The sequence below is a fragment of the Hyposmocoma kahamanoa genome, unplaced genomic scaffold (assembly GCF_003589595.1).
Source record: "Hyposmocoma kahamanoa isolate Upper Pololo Valley unplaced genomic scaffold, ASM358959v1 88, whole genome shotgun sequence".
NCBI classification, from domain to species: domain Eukaryota; kingdom Metazoa; phylum Arthropoda; class Insecta; order Lepidoptera; family Cosmopterigidae; genus Hyposmocoma; species Hyposmocoma kahamanoa.
Genome location: NW_020654466.1, coordinates 11305848 through 11329473, shown reverse-complemented (window position 1 = coordinate 11329473; position 23626 = coordinate 11305848). Strand labels below are relative to the sequence as shown.

Sequence of the window (23626 nt, the reverse complement as noted above, 5' to 3'; positions counted from 1 at the left end):
TTATTAATTAATAATGAAAATTAGAATAAATTAAAACATATTAATTAGTACTGCAGTCTTATGTCCGTTTGGGATTTTTTATCGGAGGAAATACTGGATCCCAAACTGAGGATATGGAGAAACCATGTTCCCTGTTGAAATTTGGATGTTTTTTAATTTCTATGGCCTCTCACAGCTTCTTGGGTAAATAACGGAATTATTTTACAAGGACCTGGGGTTTGTCAAACTTCATTGAGTGTGTAGGTTTATCCATGACATGTTCGCAGACTGCAGACTTATTTACGCGACGGTGTTTGACATCAGCTATATTATGTTCTTTGACGCGGGTACAAATACTTCGCTTCGTTTATCCAATATAAGAGAGACCGCACTCATAGTCAAGCTTGTGAACTCCTGCATCCTGTAAAAACATGTTACATTTCACGGGTCTCAGGAACTGAGAAATCTTCCTCAGGGGCTTGAAATAGGTCTTAATAGACGCACGCCTGAGGACTCTTCCGAAATTGTCTGTAACACCTCTCACTTAAGGTAAAATGGCAGGTCTTCGCTCGACTGTTGGTGGTTTCATACGGCGCCTGTGGCGTTGGCGTGGAATCTTCAACTTATTCGTATGTAGGACTTGCTTTATATGCTGAATAATATAATGTTAAAAATACGTATTATAATGTTAAACACTATGAAATCTGATAATGGTTGGTGGACGAACACTTTCGTAAGGAGTTCTACTGGTACTAATTGGTTTATGTATATAATAAAAAGTTTACTTCCTATCACACTGCCTGTGGAACAGATCAGTTTGTAGTTCTTGTATTTGAAGTAGTTCTTATTTTTTATTAGTTTAGATTAGATAGTAGTTTGAATATTATGTTCAATTTCAACGTACACTGTTTTCTGTTTCTCAAATAGGATTTTAGCCAACCATGTGCCTTTTCGAGTATGTCAGTATTGTATAGTTTAAACATCAAGATGTTACGTGATACTTTGTCGTAGCTTTCGTCATATCAATAAGTATATATACCTAGAGCGTAGCGTAGATTTATCCTGAATACAGCCGAATACCCGTTGGATATACTTATTTGACGACAGCATTCGTGGTTGAGTGATTTTTACGAAAACCAAAATCGTTTATGTTAATAGATTAAAATTTCCAAGTAACTGTAAATGCGATTTGTAATTGCTTTTTCAATAATTTTTTAGAACACTGAGAGAATAGCGATGTATATAAAACTTCCTACATTAATGTGAAGTAATCATGAAAACTCCTAGACAATAGTCGTCTTTTAGTTGACTGGTACAGAAGGTCTACTCTCAAAATATACAACCGCAGCTGCGTACGAAATCAAAACTATCCGTGAGCCGTCCGCAGTTCGTTAGCCACAACAACGCTTTCGGTTTGGGCTTCGGATCTCATAGACAATAACGGACCGATAACATGTGTGAATGGTGAAATAGGTTATTTTACACACTTATACAAAAATTTTACTGAACAAACGGCGGATTTCTTTAATGTTGTACCATAATCTATCGAAAAATCATTATCGACTTGCAAACGTTTGATTAAAGTCGATTTTGGAATATTTTACTTCTTATGGGAATATCCGGGAATGTCATGTGAGAATTTATTATTTTGCATTTATAAATACTCAAATATTATAAAAAGTTAATTTGTGCAGGAAAAATATTTAAATGTAAGACTATAGAATAGTTAGAACTATTGTGATTTAGGATTGTATGAAAGTCCTAGCACACTACTAAGTAATAAGTGTCAATCGCCTTAAAAAAATATTTTTGAAAAGACTTTAAAGAGAGTCATAAGGTTTTTTATTGTGCTGGACGAACAAGTCGTCCATAGCAGTGCAGTCCAGTTGCAGTGCAATTCAGAGCTTACGTGGCACTCGGAGATATATGTTGACAAGTCCCATGTACCTATAATTTTACCAGCACCCTTAATCTTCAAAACCGTAACGCACTAATGCTCACATTACCGCTAGGCGGCAGAAATAGGTCAGACGGCAGTACTTCTTTGGAAGAACTCTTTTACAAGGAGCTCTACATTACTCTTTCAAAAGGAAAATTGGGTCTAGTCCTATAAATAGAAGGGAGAAAGACACAACAAGACAAATGTGTATACTGCATGGAAGTCCTTGCAAAATTAATGTAATCAAATATAATTAATTACCTCTTAATTCCTTTTATTCAACGTATTTTCTGAAATATGTCACTTAAGGAAAATAATTATATGGCAAATAATTATATTTACCTTAAACTTCCTTTCCTTCAGAAACGTATTCAGGAAAATACGACGTACTTATCCATTTCCACTTCATAAGTTTTTTTTGCACATATTTTAAACGTATTATATAACGTATATTCTAAACGTGTTGAATAAACACTCACGAAATGCTCAAGAATGTAAAAGTAATTTGTGGTTATCTATGTCTGTGTCCATGGCACCCGCGACCCAGGGTTTCCCTAGTGCGGGGCTGTATTGAGTGTGATACGTTATTAGTATTATTATAATATCAATGTGTATTATTGTATTTGTATAAAACAGATATTATAACACTATATTTGGGAAATACGTGCCTATCATTGTTTGTATAACTAATAATCAAAATCAAAAGATTTGAAAGTCATTCGCACCTTAAAGCACATTGAACTGCGTTTGGAAACATACAAATTAGTTTCTGTATTCAATAATACTTTGCTTAGATACGGCTTAGTACGTTAACCTCAATGATTAATGTTTTAAAGTTCACTAAAAAGGTGATGTTTTCACAAGCAGCCTGTTTTCTACTTTAAACAATATATTGGGAATTATACTGATCTAATATATATATTATATATATATTAGATCTTATCCATTTTTATCTCTTTACTTTTGTTGTTTTTCTATTTCTTTATTTTTAATCTTAGATTGAGGCTTATTCTGGTACAAGAGACTAATCAAATCGTTTTCTTAAAAGTTACTTCGATACGATCACAGACCGATAGGTTACAATTTAAATTGCAACAATCCATCAAGTCCATCACCCATACGCATCACAAACAGAAACTCTGTTCTACTAAAAAGTATTGACGGCACCATGTATGTATCTGTCTGTGTAACGATGGGAAGGTCACGAGGTTGAGGTCGCGCCGGGCCCAACTCCCGATTGTCCCGTCGAGGCGCGCGGCGCTCGCACATTGGGATCGGTCTACATTGCAATTTACATACTTGAATATGAATCGACAAGTCGAAAGAGATAATCTGCACTATGACTTGTTTTCTATTCCAGGAAACATTGACTCCGATTTGAAAAATTAACAAAAATATAAAATAATCTAATTATGTTTATCGAATTCAGTCATGGTTTTAATTTCTAGCTAACTCACCGGTGACCCATGTATCCATGAGATGTTTCGCAGTAAACAATTGACTATCATGTCAAAACAAAACAGTGCAAGTCCTAAACAGTGTTTTGTATTTTCGTTGCACACATGTTGCACACTCTCATTTTGGTTACCCATATTTTATTGATTTTCTTGGTTACTCTCGTAAGTTCTGAATTAAAACCAGCGCCTTAAGGAACTTAGACATATGATTAGCCAATGCCCTTCCACGTTATGACAAAACAATACCCGTTTTAGCCTCTGCATTTAATCTGTATTGTGTCATATTAGTGTAGAAGATATTTATACTATATTGAAACAGAAATATTATTTTGTGGCCAATGTAGTTACAGGTACATGCATACGAGAAAATTTATAATACTTAGAAATTATGAAAACTTCACAATAGTGATAAAAATTAATATTTCAACATACAATTCGATAGTAATTTGATGTAGTTATTATATAAAAAAATTGATAATGATGAAAAAAGAGAAATCATTACAATAAGAATGTTTGTATGTTTGAATGTTTGAAAGCAGGCTAAATTTATTTGTTTTTAATTCAAATAGCTTTTGCAATTAAGAATCAAAAGAACTTATCTAATGAAGATTATTATAATGACTGGATGGAGTTATTTAATATTTAATGCACAAAGTAAGTTAGTATTGTATCTTTTCCGTTGTTAGCATGAAAAATTACATAAAAACTAAAAATTCTTTTTGCAGCTCTTTCTCAAAAGGTGTTTTTGATTATTACTGGGTGTATTGGTTTGATACGCTATCGTCTCTGTGATGCAACGTTAATAACTACGTGGCGTTTAAGGCTTATACTTGTTTTATTTATTTTAGGATTATTATAATAATGTGTGAATGTACATAATTTAAAGTCACATATCATGTACATTTTGATGTATACGGTGCCTTACGAAGATAAAGTACCTTTACACGTGGACTTTCGCTTTTTTTTCACGAGTACAAAAACCTTTTAAGATTTGTCCCATGGTCATAGGAATACCGTGTATATTCAACAGAGTAATATATGCAGTATTTTGTCAAAGAACGAGACAATTTATTATTTTTAACTTATTTAGTTCGTATAATAAATCTTGTGACATTCTTATCTGTAATATTTTATGACTTGACATTTGCGAAACATGATTATACCAGCACGGTTTTTGTTAGATTTTCTGTTGATATGTCTTAAGCATATAAAGGAATTATTATTACATAAGTGTTAAAAGATATATAGTCTGATGCAGTGATTGCTGATGGTTTTTAGTATTAAAAAGAAATATCTGCCATCAATTTACCACATGACCAGCAGAATGAGAATTTATCGAGTTCTTAGGTTTTCGCGATTGTTACACATAGGAAATGAAACTATTTTTCCGGATTTAAATCGCGTATATTTGTTTTTTCAAACAAACCGACGTTTCGGGCCCTTTACAGGTCCCATGGTCACGGTTGACTGAGGTGGTACAGTCTTCAACCAGTTGTGTCTAATATTAATGCAAACCACCCTATTTTTTCACTATAGTTACAATAGTTATTAATTAAATACCTTATTTTTAATTTTACAAAGAAAACATTCCAATTTACGCTACATTAAGTTTTACAAATTATTTTATTGAATGAATTTTTATTAAGTTTAATTTATTATTAATTATTAATAGAAATTAGAATAAACTAAAACATATTAATTAGTACTGCAGTCTTATGTCTGTTTGGGATTTTTCATTAGAGGAAATACTGGATCCCAAACTGGTGGTACGGAGAAACCATCTTCCCTGTTGAAATTAGGATGTTTTTTAATTTCAATGGCCTCTCGCAGCATCCTGGGCAGATAACGGACTTCTTTTGCAAGGACCTGGGGTTTGTCAAACTTCATTGAATGTGTAGGTTTATCCATGACATGCTCGCAGACTGCAGACTTGTTTACGCGACGGTGATTGACATCAGCTATATGTTCTTTGACGCGGGTACAAATACTTCGCTTTGTTTGTCCAATATAAGAGAGACCGCACTCACAGTCAAGCTTGTAAACTCCTGCATCCTGTAAGGGGATGTTACATTTCACGGGTCTCAGGAACTGAGAAATCTTCCTCAGGGACTTGAAATAGGTCTTGATAGATGCACGCCTGAGGATTCTTCCGATCTTGTCTGTAACACCTCTCACGTAAGGTAAGATGGCAGGTCTTCGCTCGACTGTTGGTGGTTTCACACGGGGTCTGCGGCATTGGCGTGGAATCCTCAACTTATTCGCATGTAGGACTTGCTTTATATGCTGATGATTACTGTGCCCCCGCCAGATGATTACTGTCGCAGACACCATATGCTCTCTGAAACAAAGATTTGCCCACGGTAGCTAACTGGCTAGGATGGTGATGGGAATTACCATTGAGGTACCTATCTGTATGGGTTTTCTTTCGAAATACGGTATGGCCTAAGGTGTTATTAGGATTTCTTTTAATTAAAACATCTAAGAAAGCTAAAGTACCACAATTCTCTTGTTCCATAGTAAATTGGATCTTAGTACTAAAAGAATTAAGATGGTCCAAGAAAGAAGGTATGCTATCTTTAGGTAATATTGTGAAAGTATCATCAAAGTACCGTTTGAAAATCTTCGGCCTAGCTGAGGCCATGGGTAAAACTCGCTCCTCGAAGTCTTCCATGAAAATATCGGCAACAACGGGAGATACCGGGGAGCCCATCGCTATACCGTCAATTTGTAGGTAGAATTCATTATTCACAATAGATAGCCTGATCTTAGGCAGTGTTCTAATAATTCTGCATATTCAATGGACATATTATGTTCCCTTAGCTTCCTACGTACAATTTCAATGCAGTCTTTTACTGGTAGGTTGGTAAACAGCGACTGAACATCAAAACTGACCATGGTGTCATCATCAGTTAACCGTAGATCTTTGATTCCACTGATGAAATGGTATGAATCCTTCACATGTGTGGAAGTGTTCCCTCTCAATGGTGACAGTACCTTTGCCATGTGTTGAGCCAGTTTGTAGGTTGGTGTGTCAATCTGGCTAACTATGGGACGGAGTGGGCTGTCAGCCTTGTGTATTTTTGGTAACCCATACAGTTTTGGTGGTTTCACGGCGCAGGGCACAAACGCACTTACATCAAGTTTCAGCGTATCGGAGTGCTTAGATATTAAGTTAGTTGTTGTTTTTAATATCTTGGTGGTAGGGTCTTTCTTCATCTTTTTATAAGTGCTTTCATCCGATAGTAAGTCAGTTATTTTGCTGTTATAATCTGACGTATTCATGACCACCGTCGCGTTACCTTTATCTGCACGGAGGATGACTAATTCAGAATCTTCGCGGAAGGTCTTCAGCGCGTTATATTCATCTCGAGTAAGATTCGGTCTGGGCTGTTTATTTGAACGCAATATTAACGAAACGTCTTGGCGTATTGCCTCCAAAACTTCCTTTCTCATGTTGTTTTTAACTAGACAATCCTCAACGTTACAAATAATTTCTTCGTATGGAACACGACGAGGAGCCACTGCGTAATTCAAACGATTTTGCAAAACTGAATTTCTATTAATAATTAATAATAAATTAAACTTAATAAAAATTCATTCAATAAAATAATTTGTAAAACCTAATGTAGCGTAAATTGGAATGTTTTCTTTGTAAAATTAAAAATAAGGTATTTAATTAATAACTATTGTAACTATAGTGAAAAAATAGGGTGGTTTGCATTAATATTAGACACAACTGGTTGAAGACTGTACCACCTCAGTCAACCGTGACCATGGGACCTGTAAAGGGCCCGAAACGTCGGTTTGTTTGAAAAAACAAATATACGCGATTTAAATCCGGAAAAATAGTTTCATTTCCTAGAATGAGATATAATAAATGTTGACACAGTGACAAAAACATCTACAAATATTTTTTTATGATACCAAGCCACGGAACGAGCAAATCGTGAGTTAGTTTTGTTGTAAGAGCTTTAAATCGGTAAGATCTGAGGGGCATTGCCATTGCGCCCGTCACATTAAGATCTTAGTTGACAAGTCATATGTACCTATAATTTCACCAGCACCCTTATCCTTTAAAACCGGAGCGCAGTAAGGCTCATATTACCGCTTGACGGTAAAAACTGGACGAACTCTTTGACAAGGAGCTCTACTGCCAGTAATTATAATGTAGAGCTTTAAATCGGTAAGATCTGAGGGGCACTGCCACTGCGCTCATCACCCTAAGACCTTAGTTGACAAGTCCCATGTGCCTATAATTTCACCAGCACCCTTATCCTTCAAAACAAGAGCGCAATAAGACTCATATTACCGCTGGACGGCAAAAATTGGTCGAACTCTTTGACAATTAGCTCTACCGCTAGTAATTAAAATGTACACATGTATTTTAACTTTATACGTGTACAAGTCTCACAACTGCTTTTAATGGTGAAATGCAACTGGTTTGCATCTATTGCACCAAGTTCGTATAAGGTAGATAGATATGTTATTAGGCCACCGACTATTCAGTCGGTCAGTGTTCCAGTGTAATTTGTAACTTTGTATTGTTTAATAATAATTGTTCTTCAATGTAATTGTTATTATTAATTTGTTTCTCACGCTTCTATTCAAGTAAAATATGCTTGTTAGTTGGTTCTTATCGATTTAGAGCAATCACAAGAATATTATAACCCTGTTTTAAAGATAAATAGAGCCCATTGACGACCGCTGGAACAGTGTCATAGGCAGCACTTTCGATTTCGTGTTATCGTCAGTTTTTATAATAATTAATCATGACTTTCTAGAACACCGTCCCGTTAAGAGAATTACATAAGGGACCTGCTTAATAACCTGTTATAGGTTTTATGTCGTAACATCGGTCATCAACAACTTTGTTTGTGTTGGGCCTTATTTCTAGATCATCGCTTTATCTACCGACTACGAGATTCTTTATTACTAAGTACTTAATTACGTCAACTTCCGAAAGAGGGTCTAGACCTCAAACACACCATACGCCAATTGTTTCTGTCTCTGCAGCGTATACTTTCATAAGCATCTATTATTATAATATTGCGCTAAGGTAAAGATAGTAAAAGTAAGTAAATCGAAAGACAATTGGAGTCGCTTTTGTTTATTGGTTAGTGGCTCATATAAATATTGTTATCATAATTCAATCTTTTTAGCGTTCCTCCTAATTTCTGTGAGTGTAAATAGGTGACAACTTATCTTCGTATGTAGCAGATATAGATAAACACTTTATTGCTTGTGATGGTTCTAATATCTGTGATGGCAAGTACCAATGCCTTACCAAGTACTTTAACATCAAACTTACATACATTTGTGAATATTTAATAGCAATACCTATAATCGAGTGCAAACGACCTAGTGAACGAAGTTCGAAACGATGGTGTGACCAGGTGGCTGAAAGTCTGGCAATACCCGTGAGCGTCGCACTCTACCTAGCCAAAGACAGAGTGCAGTGGGGAAGATTGATTGACGGTCTACTAGCTAGCTACTAGGAGGAGTAGCAAAATCTCTCGCTAACATCGTAATGAAATCTGCAAATTGAAGAAGGTCCACCACAATTGGAAAAAGTGCTAACCCCCCAGGGCCAGCGTGGCGGATAATGGCCTAAACAATTTCCTTCAAAGGGTTCCGTGCCTAACATTGGGACTTATAATGAGTTGATCACGATGATGATGATGATGATGAGGGGTCGGTAAATGAGCCACAATCGTGACATGCGAATAATTGTAACTAGTACGTATCGATTTATTCGCTTTTTTCCCATATTTATTCGCTTATATTGTGTATACTTATACATTGGTCTGCATTATTTTGTATAATATAGCTAAATAATAATCAAATAATCACAAACATTTGGTAAATTGCTATACTGTTTGTTCATACATAAACACTTAACAACATGGGCTGTTATTTGCGTAAAATATTTTATGATATTAATAAAAATATAATAATAATATACAAAAATATATTTATTCGTGTAAGGCGACAAGCTTAAAATAAATAGTTGATATAACAACCTATTCCATATCCAATAATACGTAAAATCTTTTGTTATGTCTATAAATGTCGGAAATGGAAAACGGTTACAGTACTATAATGATTGGAAAACACTAATAAATTTGGAGATAGTGTGTAATAGTAATAATTCAAGTTGTAGAGTGGACCTGTCCGTATGCCAACTCAAAAAAATGTACAACGAAAAAGAACCTTGCGTGTTCGACCGCTAGAACCGCATGCACGAACATTCATTTGCCGTGCAATCTCTAAAGTAAGTACATGAGATACACCTATGACATCAACTTAATATATGTTTAAAACTACATGTCCCCCGAAACATTACAAACAAACAAACATAAATTATCTTAAATTGACTTTTTACCGTCTTAGGCAGCTACTGTACCCTAAGTCTATCAGGTTTTTAATTTATGCTGTTTACTTTAATCAGTGCTCACTAGTTTTTATCGCACACGGGTCTGGAGCGCTGCAGTCACGCCTTGCTTAGAAAGTGAAATAGTATACAACCGGCCATATGCAATGATCTAGATGTAGACTAGGGATCAGTGGATTTAGTGTTTACTCTGATTCGGTTGGATTATGCCGGTGCGTTCCGATCTGACATCGAAATTTTTACCAGCCAGTTCGCCGGCACGCGTCTGGCGGGGAATACGTTTTAGTGTAATCGAATTTCAAATACCGTAAGAACGTCAATTTGTGTTTTAACGCGCGAAATGATTTTGGAGATTTTTGAATGAAAATAGTAAATTAGTTACAACAATATTCTCCCAAACTTGCTCTGTTAAATGAAATAACTCATGTAACAGCCAACAATATTTATTATTTGACGAGTGATAAAAAATCGGCGGTTCTGAAACTTTTTACCGAGTGAAGAAAGTTTGCAAAGTAAGTACGTAGTATTATACTATTCCAATCTAATATTTTTCTCGTAAAATTTTTACGAGCTTTATGTTTCGTGATATTTTTTTAATAAAATCGAAGGATAAGTTAAAAAATCGATTTATTTTGGATAAAGTGCTGCAGTTGCCTAAGAGTCGTAATAAATAGGGTAAGTTTATTTTTTTTTTATACTACAAAAGTATTGCAAAATATGAGTTACTTTTATAATACCTTTTACCGACCGTTTAAGCTTTTAAGCTGTTACGAGCAGTCTAGGTTAAAAAACATTAAATGTGCAAGATTTCATCACTTAATTTTATTCCCCTAAGCCTAACAATCATTTATGTGGAGTACCCACATAAATTATCCAAGTACAACATGCACACAACTTCTTACTTTAATTTTACGTAATTTAATTTAGTTTTGAAGATCATTAAAATATTATCACACAATGATATCTGTTGCAATTTGAAACTGTCAAACCAGAAATAACAATTTGAAACTAAAAACCAGTGGCGATGGCTCGGAATTTTATTTCCCAAGTGTAATTTACACATTTTTAATTCAGAGTAATTTTTTAATTACAAAAAGTTTCATATCAGGGCTTTTCTTACATTAAATATTTCTTCTACAAGTTTTTGAAATTCACACGAACTATTTGATAATCCGTGAAAATCGATAAAATGTTAATACCGGTTTATGGGAAGTGGAAACATTTTTGGTCGAATTCTTGAAAACGGTCAAAACAAAAACTGTTCAATTTAATGATAGGAATGTCGCATTGAGAGGTTTCGGGTTAAAAAAATATCCTACATAAAAAAAAACAAACAACTTATGATACTGAAATGTTTGTTTACAATCCTCTTAATAAGCGTATAGTGGACAACTTAAACAGTAATCTCTAAGCAACCAATACCTAATCAATGAATAAACATACTGTCAGTATGACAACAGTGGAAAATTATAGTCATGTGTAACAAATACTCGTAATTATCGCGTTTGATCTGTGACACGTTTCACCACGAAATTAGAAGAACTCCCTTTGCTCTGTGATTGACTCAGTTCTCCATTTATTCGTAATAAGAAATAAACGACCCTCAAAATATTTAACTCTTCATTTTGTATTATACTTTGAACATATCCAATCTACATTGACTTTGTTGTTAAAACAGGACGAACGGTAATTCTTTACAACAGAATATAACATTTATTTTTGCAATCAGGGTCTTTTGTTACTGTTTTAAATACAATGTCAGTGAAAACATGATCGTCTATTTATTATAAGTAATAATAGATTACCTTAAAACAATTTTGAATGTAATAAATACAAATTAGTAGCAGTAGAGCTTGTGAAAGAGTTCGTCTAAGGAAGTATACTGCCACCTTACCAATTTCTGTCGCCGAGTAGTAATGCAAGCGTTACTTTGTTCCGGTTTTGAAGGTTAACTGTGCTGGTGAAATTACGGGCACATGGGATTTGTCAACATATGTCCCAGGCTGACGGGCGCACTGGCAGTGACGCTAACATCTTTGCAATTTAAAGCTCTGAGTGGCACTGTAACTGCTATGGACAGTAGTGTCGCTTGCCACCAGGCATACAACTTGTTCGTCCCATCAATTATGGTATCATAAAAAAACAAAATATTGTAATAGTACATTATGACATAAGTGCGGTAAGTTGAAAATTACAGCCGAGGCGGTATAGCTAGCCCGAGCCGTAGGCGAGTGCTGTAAGAAAGCAGAGGCTGTAATTTTCAAAGCGCACGTATGTCATACGACGTTTTATAACATATTTGCGAGGAAATAAATAAGACTCTGACTTTCTTAAACGAATAAATCTTTAATTACTTGTTAAAGCAGTTATAGAAATTTAAACAATTTTTAAAAGTGATTGTTACGTTGCCAGTTGGCATTTTTAATGTTGTCAAGTTATTATTATTAGTTACAATCTCCCCAGTCTCTCTCTCACTCTCTTGAGTGAAAGTAGGAGAAACGAGACCACAGAGTTCTGCAGTCGGTGGCGGCGGCGGAGGCGGTTGCGGCTGCGGCGACGATGGTGGAATGTACGCGTGTGTGCTCGTAGATGGTTGAAAGTCAACACTTGACTCCAAATTTATGTTCCTTGTAATGCGAGAGCTAATTTCTTCTTTATTTCTTATCGAGTCTTCTATGTATCCTTCGGCTACATTGCTTGACCGCCATCCTCCGTGGCGTTTTAGTGTCAATAAGTCCGCACCTGAATCGGCGAGCAATGTAGCCGAGGACCTTCTGAAACTGTGCCCTGTGTATTCATGTGCTTGAGGCAAATTTAAGAAAGTGGCAATTTCTTTCGGCATTGCTCCCAATTTATTAATGCCAATAGGTTGGTTAGTGCATTTTCCATTTTGGTACTTTTGAAGAAATCTGTTGGAATTAGCTTTTGTTGAACGAAGCGCTTCGTATTTCTTCACTACGTCGTAAAAAGGCCCCTGTATTGTGAACGACCTTGGAATTTTATTTTTTGTGTTTTTGACCTGGACAAGAAGAACCCGCCCATGGTTCTCGACATCATTAGTTGTTATGTTTGCCAACTCTTGACGTCTACATGCACCATTTATACCGAATATTAATATGACCTGAAAAGAGATAAAAAGAACGTATATTGTAAAGAAATACGAAAGTGAAAGAAATTAATAACAATAATTTAGTTTCAACTGACCTTTGTTGCCAAATATCGCCAATCCGGAGCTTCTTTTAGGAACTTCTTGATATTGTCAGCCGAAAATACTTTCGACTTTTTACTTACATGGCCATCTGAGCGTCTTTTTAGAAATGCTATCAAGTTGGAGTATGACTTGATATCAATACCATGGTTTGTTTTCATAGTGCTTTTTAGCATTGAATAGTAGCACCACAATGAGCTTGACTTATATTTTTGAGAAAGTTCCATGAAATAGGCTAAAAAGACATTTTCTGAAAATGAATTTGCATCTTTGCTTGTTTTCCATATGATGAAATTTTGATACGCTTGTAAGTATCTATCGGTCGATTTTTTCAGGTAAGAGGCTTAGAGTAGCCTTTTTCGCTGCGTTTAAGACTTGTGGCGGTGTCAAATTAATAAATTCATCACTACTTGACGACATTTTCAAATAAAAACAATACAGCGAACAGAAAAAGCGCGCGAAATAATTTCTATTTGTCCACAAATTAGCCATGCGCGCGCATCAACGTTTTTTTTTTAGGCAAAGGTATAAAAATAGCCAGTATTACTAATAAAGTAAATTAATATTTTTGTGTTTTTGTTACAGATAAATGGTTGTAATTTATTGTCAAAATTAATTAAATGAAAAAATTAAATGTTTATTTACTATATTTTGTCTCCCAAAGTTAATTTTATTCATAAAATATTGACCACTTTTCTAACATCAAAACTCTTTGCAAAGATTTAAAAAAGTATCGTTCATTTTTAGACGGAGCATCTTAAAAAACCGTGCATGTTACTTTATTAAAAAAAAAAACTCGTGCGTTTTTACATTACAATAACGCACAAGTGCGTAATGAAATACTTTACAATATTGAAATTGGTGTGATTTCAGCCACTTTACGAGCAAATATGTTATAAAAATAAATAATGCTCAATAATAAAAAAAATTAACAATTATTTTTTAAATTAATTTCACTACACTATACAATTCAATAGTCAATATAATATAAAACGTTTCATACTTCACTTCCTCTCGCTTACAAATTAAACATGCCCAAAAATAACATTATTTAATAATACTTTAATGTTGGCGTTATTTACTTTTGAACATATTTTATTTAAATTGGTTACAAAATAGCATTAACTAATAAATGAGCGCCTTCCGTCTTTATAATTGAAATATGCTAAAGAACTTCAGTGTTAATAGAAACAGATTATAATAGTTATGTATACGTAATACGTACCATTGTTATGATATACGTACGTTTATACTGTGTTAAATAACAAAAAATAAAAGAAATGGAATTAACTTACACATTAATTGTTATACAAATTTAATAACGTGTTATTACCGGTCAATACATTTTCATATTTTATTTATTCAACAGATCACGTTTCGTTGCAATAGGTATGCGTTACACATTCCTATTGCTGTATGTTTTTATGTTAATATCTCCGGTCATCATCAATTAGTTTTGGTTCACCACAAATTTTATTAATTTTAATAGCTATTATGTCTTTCCTGTTAGACTTTTTGCTTTGTTCTTTAATCGTCAACGACATTATTTTTACACGGCAATATAATGTTTTATTTATCAATTCAATGAAGCTGTATCAAATAAAGGAATACAATAATAGTCATACTAAAAATATTATATGGGATATTACAAACGATGTAACAAAACATTTAACCAATTTTTAACCGACTTCCAAAAAAGGAGAAGGTTCTCAATTCGACTACATTTTTTTGTGTGTATGTTACGCGTTTAAATACTCTGTTGTAATTTGTGAACCGATTTTGATGATTCTTGTTTTGTTGTTTTTTATTGGGCCCATTTAGATTTAAAGAAAATATTCCACTCCTAAGGGTAGGAAATCAGGGAATTAATCAGGTTTATTGTAATTCAACCACTTTCCTTTAACCGTTTTCAATAAAACTTGGCAAATAGATATAAATCCACAAACTTTTGAACTTGGTTATTTTATTTATAAAAAGGGTATAATTATATTTATTGGACCTGTTTGATATCTATGATAAATATCTATGAAATTAACCAGCTAACTCATATATTAATTTTTTTTATTAAAATTGAAAATTTGAAACTTGCGTAATAAATCAGACATCAGTAATATAAAGGACGATTTCACAACTCAGTAGCCTAACGGTTTACACTGTGGCGCTGGATGCGGAAGTCCCGTGTTCGATTAATTAATTTAAGTAATTTTTTTTGTAAATTCCGTTGCTCCGGTACTCATAGTACAGGGAATTCCCTAATTGGAGACCAGGCAGTTGATGTGGTTGTCGGGTAGCGTTACTAAAACACATCTTTGATGCTTGGGAAAGGTCCCAGAACGCTATTGGTGTTTTCTGTGACCTCTCAAAGGCATTTGATTGCGTTGATCATATTACTCTTATTAGGTAGCTGGAACATTACGGTGTAAATGGCAAGGCGTCGAAACTTGTCTCGTCATATCTCAACGGTAGAATTCAGAAAGTAGACATGAATGGAGTTCTTTGGGTTCTCCGGTAAAAATGAGTGTTTGCAGGGCTCAATACTTGGACCTTTCTTATTTCTGATTTATATTAATGATCTGCCATTCTTTGTTAAGGACCATTGAAAAGTAGTGTTGTTTGCTGATGACACATCCTTGATTTTTAAAACAGACAGACATAACATTAACTATGACCATATTAATGATACCCTCTCTAAGGCAGTTTATTGGTTTAATGCTAACAATTTATTGCTTAATGCCAAGAACATAAAATGTGTTAAATTTGAATTACCTAACGTAAAATCGAGTAGTCCAAGCATAGAAATAAACGGAGAAAAGATAGACCTTGTTAATGAAGCAGTTTTCTTGGGAGTGACCTTAGATAGTAAACTTCAATGGTTTCCACATATATCTTTCCTGGCCAGCAGATTAAGCTCCGCTGCATACGCAGTTCGCAGAATACGTGAGCTTACTGATGTTAGTATTGCTAGACTAGTTTACTTTAGTACTTCCATAATATAATGTCCTGCGGGATTCTCATGTGGGGTAAAGCGGCAGATGTTCAAACCATATTTGTATTGCAAAAACGAGCGATTCGTTCTGTGTACCGTCTAGGCTCTCGGGTTTCTCTCAAAAAAAGTTTAAGGAGACTGGTATCATGACTGTACATTTACTCAAATATTTTATATGCCCGTAAAAATATACATAATTTCAATAAGAAAGAAGACATCCACAATATTAACCTTAGAGCTAAGTCCAAACTCATGGTACCACGATTTCGTTTTACCAAGGTAAACAACTCTTTTATGGGGAACTGTATACGTTATTACAATAAGATTCCGGAGCATATATTATGTTTATCGTTTCCTAAGTTTAAAAACTACATTAAAAATATTTTGATCGAAAAATCATATTACAAATTGAAGACTACGTGTTAGATAAAGATGTATGGAAAGACGACACGGCTCCAGAATCCACACAAATTTGATTCAAAGTATATTCCATAGCATTTATTGTTTATTTGCAAAGAGCAACCCCTAGAGTTTCTTGCTCGTTCTTCTCAGGGAGGTCAACTTAGTGGACGAGCAGTAGCTTAAATGTGACGTTTTCAAGTGTAAATTTATTTTACCTATGGAATAAATAATCTTTGACTTTGACTTTGACTTTATCTGGCACATTTATAGTTGAATTTTGTTTTTAACCGACTTCAAAAAAGGAGGACAGACTCAATTCGATCATGTTTTTTTATGTTACGCGATAACTCCGTAAAACGATTTCGATGATTCTTTTTTTTGTTGGTATGAGTATACCTCAAAAGTGGTTCCACTTAAATTTGAAGGAAATGTACCACCTCTAAGGGTGGCAAACTAGGGGACGACTGACTTTAGAGGTCGGTTTTTTTAGTACTCTGTACTGAGATTATCGAATAACAATTTTACGTCTTGGAAATAAAACAATTTTTTCGGGTCTAAATCACGTTCCGGGTTCTTTAAAGGTCCTATGGTCAGGGCTGATTGAAAATTGTGATCAGTCAGCCGTGACTATGGGACCTGTGAAGGGCGTGAAGCGTAGATATGTTTGAAGAAACAAATATAGCCAATTTAGATCCGAAAAATATAGTTTCATTTCCATTTGTGTAACAATCACGAAAACCTAATAACTATAGTTGGACAATTAAATCCTAAAACATGTTGTTTATAACTGTAAGTAAAGGTGGCTATGTACTTACTACAAGTACGAAGCAACTACGCTTCTAAATTGTACAAAATATGAATACAAATAAAAACAACTTCAGGTCACGGAGGTTAGTAGGAAGATGTTTGGTGCCTATATGTTCCTTTGACGTCTGGGAAATTTCTACCCATTCCGATTAAAAGCAGTCTGGCAGAGTCGCTTCTTCTGCCTTCTGATTCTAGACTATGCAGATGCTTGTTATTCAGACTTGTCTGACTCCTTAATAAGCTGGAACGGTTGCATAATCTATGCATTAGGTTTATTTTTGGGTTGCGTGAATTTGACCATGTCTTAGACTTTCAAAGGGGACAAACAAGGAGCTCTACTGCTACTAAAATATATAATAAAATATATTTTATTATTGTTTTGTATTATTATGTATTTGTCCCAGTGTGCAATAAAGAATATTTGTATTTGTATTTGAAAACAGAGTCCAATTACTGTTATAAATATTCATTTTGCCATTTTTTATTAGAGTTGATCTACAGAACTGTCTATGTCTTATAATAAAACTATAGAGCTGATGTGTGAATGTAATGAGAAGGTAGTTGTTACATGTAAAGTTGGAAATTATTTTTTAATTAATCTTATTTAAGAACCAAACAAACATAGTTACAATCAAGCGCAGCCGATAAGATTTATAACGATTTACCAACTTTCTTCGTTCTTAATTAAAAATGCGATAAAATGTAACCAACCGGAAATCTAATGCCTGTTATCAAGCCAAAACTTTCATATTGTCGAAGTAGGTACATAGGTCACTGTGCAATGTGCATATCGATATAACAAGTGCGTTTAATAAGTTTATCTTCTAATAGCATTAACTATTAATTAATTAATCTGTCACTGTTACGAATAAACAACAGAAAGTAATTCCTTTCAGTAGTTTATATACATTTCACGCTCTTTTCTATAAATTACTTCAATAATAATAAACTACTTTATGACGGTGACGGATGACGGAATTCGTGGGGAGGTTGTCACATGCGATAAAGGGCTAACTCTCTTATCGTTAGCCAAATAGGAATGGTGAGACCCGGTGGTGCTTAGTGCCTCTGATGGGAGGTTCTTCAAGGTACTCCGCGAGTCCTTTGTGGACAGTAGAGCCTAACTGCATTGGTTGCGTTTCGGGGCCCTTTTTGGGGAAACCGAAGGTTTTGTCTATACAATACAGGATCAGGTTATGAAGACGCGGAACTATCGGAAATATATCCTAAAGGACGGTAGAGTAAACATTTGAGTCACTCACAGCGGAATAACAGGCATATTGTTTCCGGTCCTTCCGCTCTTGTTAACACTGAGTACTTGCACAGACACAACCAGGCAGCCAAAATATTACACCAAGAGCTCGCTCTGGAGAACGAAGTCGTGCAAAAGAGGTTGCCGTATTATAAGTATTCACCGGAGCCAATACTCGAAGATGTCCGCACCAAAAGCTATTGGGATCGATCCATTATCACGGACAGGACTATTATTGCGAATAAGCCTGATATTGTGATGTTGGATCGATCACAGTCGAGGGTATTTCTTGTGGATGTTACCATCACGCATGACGAGGGTCTCATGAAAGCCGAAACCTAGAAACGCCGGAAGTATCTAACGAACGAGATCACCGACATGCGGTATGTGGCCTCCACTGAAATAATCCCAATTGTTTTGTCCGCAAATCGGTTAATTGCAGGCAGCCTTGCTAACAGCTTGGGGCGATTGGATTTCTGTGGCGTGTCGCTTCCAGCACAAATACAGAAGGCGGTCCTGCTCGATTAGGCACGTATTGTTCGCCGGTTTTTGAACTTGAATCCCTGACCTCGGCCGGATGTGCCATTGCCGGGGAATACCGCCTCTCCCATTTAAAAATCCAAAATTAATCTTTTAGGTCTTAGGAAATGCGAGAGTCTAAAATAGATATAATAATAATAATAATCTATATTAATAATATTTTAAATTACAAAGTGTAAAGTTGTCCGTATTGGTTAAGTTTATTTATATTAATTGTTACTCCTACGGATAATTAAACATTGAATAGCACTTGTGTGACCATAACAAAGGTATTGTACCCTAATTCCAAATTTTAAAATGCAGTCAGCCACCCGTTTTACATTTTCATGAACATTTCAAACTGTTAGAGGTAATGAAACCTCATTTGAGAATACCTGCGTGTATGTGGAGTCGGGTAAAAAAAAAGGAAATACTTTGACTCCTATCATTTTCAAAATGTGGAACCAATATAAAATGTATAAGATTTTTGAATAAAATATTTAATAATTACTTCTCGGGCGTGAGTGTTTTCTTTCAGGTTATGGGCTATAAGAAGGCACTAATAAATAAATAAATAACGTAACTAAGCGGTTGAAATTTTGAAATACGAGAAGGTAAGAAGAAGAAGAAGAAGAAAATTCAAAATGGAGTCCTGCAATGTGAAACTTAGAACTAATGGCTCTAATTTTGTGGTCTGGAAATTTCAAATCGAAATATTGTTAAAAGCTAAGCAACTATATTCTAATATTGAAAAAGAAAATGACAATCCGGATGAAAAGTTTCTCGACAAAGATGCAAAAGCACAAGAAATCATTATAAATAGATTAGAGGAGGGAACTATGAACTTGGTCCTATCATGCAAAACGGCATACCAAATGTTTACAAAATTGAAATCTGTTTTTGAGCCTAAAACGAATATAGATACTCATTTACTACAGCAGAAATTTTTCTCTATCAAATATGAAGAAGAAGGTATATGTATGTTTGTCGCAAAGCTCGAGGAAATACGTAACAAACTTGCAGAAAACAAAGAAAATATATCTGAGACTATGATGATAACAAAAATAATAACGTCACTACCTGCGGTCTACAATCATTTTGTCACTGCATGGGAATCAGTACCCCGAGAATATCAAACTTTGAATGAACTCACGTCTAGACTGCTGCTTGAAGAGCACAGATTAAAAGAAAACGTGCCAATGCAAGCGTTAGCAATGCGATCTCATCCTTTGCAATCACGTAAATATAGAGTTTCCGTTACTTGCCAAAAATGCAACCGATCCGGTCATGAAACAAGGTATTGCAAAGCGGGCATAAAATGCCATTATTGTGGAAAGTTTGGCCACTTTGCGAATGAATGTAGATTCAACTTACACAAGTTTGCAAATAGAGGAGGCAACCGAGGTCGTGACAAAGAACACGGATGCACATATAACTGTCAAGCAGCTAACGCATTTGTTGGAACAACGGATAACAACCTAGTTGAGTGGTTTATGGACTGTGGAGCATCAGAACATATGTGTAAAGACAAGGACATGTTCATTGAATTAACTACAGAAAAGAATAAAACTGTTAAAATAGGCGACGGATCAATGCTGTCGATAAAAGGTATTGGGTGTATTAGGTTAGAAGCTTACAATGGTAACCAGTGGATAGAAACCACTATATCAAATGTTTTGTATGTGCCGGATTTAAAGGTAAACTTATTCTCAGTAAGTAGAGCTGTAGATAAAGGGTACAGTACAATTATTGATAGTAAATTGTGTAAAATAATAGATTCTGAAGGGTCTGTTAAGGCTATTGCTGAGCGAAATGGAAATCTGTTTAAAATGATTTTTCGTTTGTATAACCAACCTCCTTCAAGTAATGTTGTTCTTGATTTGATTGACTGGCATGACAGACTAGCACATCAAAATTTGACACAAATCAAAAATGTACTGTCAGAGCACGGTGTAATTTACAAAAATATTTCAATTGCTGTTTGTGAAAGTTGCTGTGCTGGTAAACAACATAGAGATATCTTTATACGTAGTGAAAATCGTGCAAATTCTCCGTGTGAGTTAGTACATGCCGACCTCTGCGGTCCTATGGAAGTTTCATCTATTGGTGGTTCTAAATATTTTCTTCTGTTCAAAGATGATTACAGTAATTTCAGAAAAGTATATTTCATCAAAAACAAGTACGAAGTTAAAAACTGCATTGACAATTTTATTGCTCTAGTAGAAAAACAGACTGGATACAAATTAAAAATATTAAGGACGGATAACGGAACAGAATTTGTCAACAATGAGGTATGTAAAATGTTGAATAAATATGGAATCGTACATCAAAACTCTATAAGGTACACGCCTCAACAAAACGGTAGGGCTGAACGGGAAATGCGCACAATTGTAGAAGCTGCCAGAACAATGTTGAAAGCAAAGTCAATGACCAAGAGATTTTGGGCAGAAGCTGTGAATACAGCCATTTATGTACTAAATAGAACTGGCCCAAGTCCCGTAAAGAAAAAAAACACCGTTTGAACTTTGGACAAACAAATCAGTTGATTTTAATACTTTTCAAGTTTTTGGCAATCGTGTTTCTTTTCACATTCCGAAGGAAATTCGTAAGAAGTGGGACGATAAGAACGCGATTGGAATATTTGTGGGATATGAAGAAAATGTAAAAGGATATCGTGTTTATGTTCCTGAAAAAGACGATGTTATTTTGACCAGGGATATAATTTTGCTGTCAAATACAGATATCGAAGAAACAAAGACGGAACGGCCGAGTTCACGCGTAATTGACTCTACTGATAGTAATAATTGTGAAATTGAGGAAAATGAAAAAGAAGTAGAGGTTGAAAGGATGGAAACAAGAATAAATAATAGTCAACTCGAAACAGTTACCAACGAAGAATCTGTAGAAACAATTGATATCGAGCAAAGTCAACAAAGCGAACAAAGGAGATTGAGAGATCGTAGTAAGATTCGACCACCACAAAGATATGAAGACTCAGAAATGTATAGTGTACTTCATTTTGCCGAAGTATTTGAACCTAAGTCTTATGAAGAAGCAATTAACGGCAATGAAGCTGATAAGTGGATTGATGCAATGGAGAAGGAAATATCATCCCTTGCGGAGAATAACACGTGGACTGTTGTTCCCAAGCCGGCTGATTGCAAGCCAGTTGATACCAAATGGCTTTTTAAAATAAAGAAAGGCGAAGACGGAAATAAGTTTTTTAAGGCGCGTTTAGTAGCTCGTGGTTTCAAACAAAAAGAATTTGTATCGGCATCCGAAGTTTACTCGCCGGTCGCACAGCTCACAACTTTCAGAATGTTTGTTGCAATAAGTGTGAAATTGGGAATTAAACAGCATCAAATGGACGTCTGTACGGCTTTCCTTAATGGTAAGATAAATGAACTTGTGTATGTGAGTTTGCCTGTGAATTTTAATATAGAAAGTGATAAAGTATGTAAATTAAATCGAGCTCTGTACGGTCTTAAAAAGTCGCCTAAGTATTGGTATGACACATTAGATGACACTTTAAGAAAATATGGTTTTACAGCCAGTAAAAATGATTATTGTTTTTATTATAAAGTGAGTAACAGTATTAAAACTTATTTCCTGGTGTACGTCGATGATTTCCTAATTATGTCGACAGACAATAATGAATTGCTCAATATAAAGAACTATTTACAGAAATGTTTTAAAGTTAAAGATCTAGGTATTGCTAAGTGCTATCTTGGCATAAATGTGTTACAGAACGGTGACCATACAGTTTTAAGCCAAACAGAATATATCGCAGGATTATTACGGAAATTTAACATGCATGAGTGTAAGCCGGTGTCCACACCGATGGACCAAAGTGTAAAACACAGTTTACTGAAATTACATATGTCTGAAAACGAAGCCATCGAAATTAAATGTAGAAAAGCTATCGGTGCAATTATGTATTGTATGTTAGCCACGAGACCAGATTTAGCTAATAGTATGTCAATACTGAGTCGTTACCAATCTTGCGCTTCTGAAGAATTATGGACAGCTATTAAAAGAGTTTTACGTTATTTAAAAGGAACTATGGAGTTAGGGTTAATATTTCATAAAAAATATTCTGATTCTTTTATTGAAGGTTATGTAGATTCAGATTGGGCAGGTGACCTGCTAGACCGTAAGTCTACAACTGGTTACGTATTTAAAGTTTTTGGGTGTACTGTAAGCTGGCTTTCTAAAAAGCAAAAGTGTGTAGCTTTATCGTCTACTGAGGCTGAGTACATGGCACTCAGTCAAGCTTGTACTCAAGCTGCGTGGTTATGTAAAATGTTAGAAGATACATTCTTGTATGATAAAATGCCTAGCACAATTTTGTACGAGGATAATCAGGGTGCAATTAAAATAGCTGAGAGTTTAGATTCAAAGCGTCTTAAGCACATAGATATTAGGCACAATTATATCCGAGAACAAGTACATAAAGGAGCTGTCGTTTTGAGGTACATTGATAGCAAGGAACAGTTAGCCGATATCTTTACAAAACCTCTTGACAGAATGCTTTTTGAAAAATTTAGAATAATGCTAGGGCTGTGTTGAGTTCAGTTTTGTTTATAAGTAAGAGGTCCCCCCCCTTACATTTATTAATTAAGTTTTCATTAAGAGGGGGTGTTAGAGGTAATGAAACCTCATTTGAGAATACCTGCGTGTATGTGG

The 23626-nt window shown here is 34.9% G+C and overlaps 1 protein-coding gene across 5 annotated transcripts in view; it reads left to right on the top strand.

The window, feature by feature from the left end:
* The first annotated feature begins 10000 nt into the window (after positions 1–10000).
* LOC113236058 (beta-glucuronidase) overlaps positions 10001–23626 on the top strand; it is a 58797-nt gene continuing 45171 nt past the window's right edge. For 2 of the 5 annotated variants that reach the window (XM_026472058.1, XM_026472057.1), the window contains exon 1: positions 10001–10278. The gene's annotated coding sequence lies outside the window, so the exon portion shown is untranslated. Of the gene's footprint in view, positions 10279–10416; positions 10442–23626 lie in introns of those variants that run through there. The other 3 variants (XR_003310906.1, XM_026472055.1, XM_026472056.1) reach the window with 2 other exon arrangements.